The sequence below is a fragment of the Carassius auratus genome, unplaced genomic scaffold, assembly GCF_003368295.1.
Source record: "Carassius auratus strain Wakin unplaced genomic scaffold, ASM336829v1 scaf_tig00023929, whole genome shotgun sequence".
Taxonomy (NCBI): Eukaryota; Metazoa; Chordata; class Actinopteri; order Cypriniformes; family Cyprinidae; genus Carassius; species Carassius auratus.
This window is the reverse complement of record NW_020525302.1, coordinates 355200-360070: the sequence shown is the minus strand read 5'-3', so window position 1 is coordinate 360070 and position 4871 is coordinate 355200. Positions and strand designations below refer to the sequence as shown.

At 38.5% G+C, this 4871-nt stretch overlaps 1 long non-coding RNA gene across 2 annotated transcripts; it reads left to right on the top strand.

Annotated features, from left to right (window-relative positions):
• The first annotated feature begins 1318 nt into the window (after nt 1-1318).
• LOC113078015 (uncharacterized) lies at nt 1319-3282 on the top strand. Of its 2 annotated transcripts, none has more exons than XR_003281446.1 (5): nt 1319-1448; nt 1681-1753; nt 1855-1946; nt 2037-2129; nt 2392-3282. It is a non-coding gene; the product is annotated as an uncharacterized LOC113078015 (long non-coding RNA). The 2 variants fall into 2 exon arrangements; XR_003281445.1 differs by having other exon boundaries at nt 1344-1499.
• Nucleotides 3283-4871: the final 1589 nt, after the last annotated feature.

Below are 4871 nucleotides of genomic sequence, written 5' to 3'. Positions count from 1 at the left end.
ATTGCAAACATCGTCACCAAAACAAAAGATGGAATCGACACCGTACAAATGTTAGGACTTCAACTTGACAATCCGAACGCCGGTCAGAAACACCGTAAAAAGGTACGAGGTGAAGAAGACGTCTTGGTTTACATTGAGAGATCTGAAGAAAGTCTGAGGAAAGGAGCCGTTCGTCGACAGTTTCCCATTAAGCTAGCTTACGCCTGCACAGCCCACAAAGTTCAAGGCATGACAATGCACTCTGCAGTAGTGTCATTGAAGAAGATTTTTGAGCCGGGAATGGCCTACGTTGCCCTCAGCAGAACGACATCTCTACAAGGATTACACATTACGGATTTCGACGACAAGAAGATATATGCTGATCCTGAAATCACAACCTCTTTGCAAAGCATGAGAAGAGCAAGAGTTGAAGAAATCATGCCACTTTTGCAGCATGTGAGGGAAAATAGGCAGGAACAGACACTCACCATCATCCATCACAACACGGAAGGACTGGCATCTCACATGGAGGATATCAGATGCCATCATGAGCTACAACTCGCCGATGTTCTGTGTTTAACAGAAACACACCTGACTGGATCGTCTACTTCAGATCTCCAATTGGAAGGATACAACTTGTTCACACGCAACAGGCATGTCTCCTACTCCACACATCAAGAACTTGGAAGGAAAAATGGAGGTGGAGTCGCAATATATTGCAAGGAGCACATTCCAACTCAGCCCAGGCAATATATACAAAATGTGACTGATCTGGAGTTTGCTGTGATCAAATTGGATTCCCCAATAAAAGCAGCAGTCGTAGCTGTGTATAGGCCACCACAGTACAGTGTTGGAGATTTCTTGACCAACCTGAACAGTATGCTGGATTACCTGGACCTCACACACAACGATCTCGTCATCATCTGTGGAGATTTCAACGAGGACCTCTTACACCCTGGAAAAAAACCTATTCTGGAGTTGTTTCAATCTCGAGGATACACGCAACTGATTACATCAGCGACGACGGAAAAGCACACACTACTTGACCACATCTACATTTCAAATCCGGACTTCTGTCATCAATCGGGCGTGTTAGAGACCTACCACAGTTACCACAATCCTGTGTACTGTGTATTGCGTTTTTTTCCATAGGTGAATTGCCCGCTATACCAGGTCACTGGGGCCACTGAATCAGCATTAACGACAACAGTGGGGCAACACCAGCCTTAGTTCCCCAGTGGCTTCTGTATGAGTGGTGTCTTGGCCTTAAGCCATATTGAACTGAGGTTCCATTTAACCTCCTTTATCGACGGCAGTGACGTTGCGGTTATATTGTGTTGTCCGTGGTAATATAAAGGTGTTGTGTCCCTGAGTTACCTAGAGTACAGCAGCAGGAAGGACGAAGGAGTAGTGTGGCAGCTCCAGACAGGACAGGAAGTGAAGGCAGCAGAATACAGGACGCAGTCAGGGTTAGTGTAATAACTCCAGGGAAGACACAGACAGTGAGAGCAACAGCAGCAGTAAGTCATTAAAAGACAGTAAGGTTAAGTGAGAAGTATTAAGACACTGTTGTGATGTATTTGATTTTTACCCTAACGTAACATTTGTTTCAAATGTTGTGTTCAATCTGTACGATGTGTACTGGATATATTATTTGCAGTCCTCTGCTATTCTAATATTGATATGTGCTCTTCTGTAAAGTTGCAGGAAGATTTTGGAGACCATAGCAGTCCTGTGCAACACTGGATATGAGTGTGCAATATACCATCTAAAGGTAAGTGTTAAAAGATGTCACTTCAGTCACTGTGCTACTGCATGTGATAACCACATTTTAAAGGAATATTGTAATCTAATTTTGATTTTGATGTTTTTCAGGAACCGGCGAGTCAGAATGTCTGAGAAGATCAAGTGTGCTTCACCACTGATGATGATGAGCTGGATACCAGCTTATGGGCTAATTTCTTTCAGTAAGTTTTAGTTTACTTAATTATGTTTATTATTATTTTTTAGTTTATTAGTAAGTGTGTGTGCAGTGATCCTGTTATTCATTTATTAAGTTCATTGCCAGAGGACGGGACCAGATGTGTTTGGAGTTGAAGACAATGCTGAAGACCAAAGAAGCAACGGAAGAAGAACATTTAAGCACTGAGGTAAAGTTTGTCAATAATACTGGAAAGGTCTAGTGTTTCAGTGCACTTTATCATACAGTGTGTTTGTTCAGAGGCATGTGCTTTGATGTGAACGCTTAGATTTTAAAGTGTATGATGGTCCTCAGAAGTGAGAGAGCAGAAATGTCTCTTGCAAGACATACATCTGACCTGAAAGTTTATGCTCTGTAAGTCTTGCAGAATGAAATTTTTTTTTATTCAATTCACTAACATGATCATATCTGTTTTACCTCCTCTACCTCAGGGTGTCCAGCCTGTTTGCCATGACAGATCCAGCGGCTAGATGGCGGAAGATGCTTCAATACCCAATTGCACTGAATCATTAGATGATCAATTAATTAATATTAATATATATTTTTAAATTATCTTATTATATTAAATAATTGGTCTCAGTTTACTATTTCATATATTAGTTTGAATAATAATGTTTTTATAATGTGTACGCCATGCCTGAGGAGGATGGGTTCCCCCTGATGAGTCTGGTTCCTCTCAAGGTTTTTTATCTCCTTAAGAGTTTTTTCCTTGCCACCGTCGCCACTGGCTTGCTCACTGGGGGTGTTGTGTCAAATCCTGTGTCCCTCTCGCGTCCCTGCCGACCAGGGTTTCCAAAACAACAGTTTGCGACTCGATGAATTTTTATTAATTAAATCATAGAAATTTAAACGACTAAAAATGAAATCATGTTATGGCTTAGTCACTTACGAGTAAAGCAGTAAGCCCTGTGATGCTGTGATTAACAGTGCTTTCAGAACTGCTAAGGGGTGTTGCTGTTTTCTGAAATCACAGGGCTTATGTATGGCCTTATGCCCTTTATAAACACTTGTGCAGTAATAGACGCAATCATGGACAGTAATGTGAGTATTTTACAATGGCTTTAAATGCAACATGCACAAGGTTCACTTTATTAATAGAATAATTCAAACACTTTCACCACTATTCTGCCAAAATAGAAACTTGATTTTAAATTTTTTATTATTGCAACAGTAAGATATTTCTTTTTTATTTTCATAATTCGATAATTTTAATATGAAGTTAAAATAATATTTATATGTGAGCTAGTGCAACATTATAGGGTGGGATTTGGCACAACAGGTGTTTTCTAATACTTTTAATAAACATTTTGGTTGAATTGGCACATCAAGTGTTTTTGTCTTTATTGTATCTTCTTCAATGGCACATTTAATGTGTTCTTCTGAACTTCACAGAAGGTCCAGGGGGTTTTCCAGAAAGCAAGGTTAACTTACTGTCACATATACTCTCAGTAGATTGACCCAAACCTTACTTACTCTAGATACGCTGTTTCCAGAAACTATTTTATACTTTTTTTTTTTTTCTTTTTTTTTTTAAATCAAGGCCACAATATGTCTCTGCATATTTTCACTGTTAACATATTTTTTTATTTTTCACTTAAATATTTCATGTCAGGACTAAGGATTGCAAAAATGTTTAATAACCTTATGGTGTCCAGAAATTTTTATTTGACAAAGAATATTTAATAGTAGTGAATTAAAAGCTACAGGATCTAGCTGTGGCTGGGCTCGGGGATAGATTCTTAAACATTTTAGGTGAATTGGCTAATCCTGCATGTTTGCTTTATTGAATGGTATATTCACAGATGGTACAATAAGATGGTTAAACTTTTAAATAAGGTTTGTATTCTTCTATGCATGAAGACTTTGTGTGTAAATATTTGTTATTTTTTATCATAATCCAATAAGCAAACTTTGTTTTACCTCCAAACCTGCTAAGATCACACTCTTACTTGATCTGGATGAGTATCATTAGAAAGACTTAAAATGTCAGCCTAAATATTTGAATACTGTTGATAAAACTTGGTTGCCATGACAGTAAATTAACAGCACTTACACAAGTTTTTAATGTTTTATTTTTATTAATTTCTCTGGTCTGGCAAATGAATCCCATCCCACCTGTTTATTGTAAATAAACAGTCCACCACTGTGGTGTTGGTAAGTGTCTGGAGTACAGAAAGGTCCTCCGTCATGAAGCTCAGAAGATCCACTGCAGGTTTGACCCCCAGGTGACCAACTCTCAGCCCACTTCACAAAGCTGTGGCTGGCAATCAATACTACTTTATCTAAAAAAATGTGTTAAAACTTTATGGTAAATGAAAATCGGTAATGAAGCAGATATATATGACCGTATGTTACGGTGTGGCAAAGCTTTACAATTCACTGAAAATATAAGCAGTTTAGGTAAAAGTTGGTCTTTTTGATTCAGGCAAATAGTATTTAAATTTAGTACTTTATAAAATATTGAGTTTTTGACATTTAAAAACCCTGAAAACAGCCATATTAAAGGTCTTTGAAAAATACTTGAATTTTTAAAAGGAATGTATGAAATTACTGTTCATTTTTGGTTTGGATAAAAACATTTTCACGCAAAATGAACAATGCAGCGCGTGTTAAATAGCCATTTCACCTGACTTTTGGGAGCTCACGAGATCTCGCGATATTACTCCTACAGGTGAGAAGCAGTCTCGCGATATTGGAATGAAGTTGAGTTTGTGGTAAAACCTTTTATTGCATGTGCTGTTTGTTGGGTTTCATTTGGGAACGCACGCAAATTTTGACTCCCTTTGTATTGCACTGTTATAATTTACAAGCGAAGAGCGCGTCTCCATCTCTGCAGCTCGGTCCACAAACTTGCATATACTGTACTGTGTGGGGCTGCTCAATGTTTATCTGGGAAGGGTGGGGGTCTGTG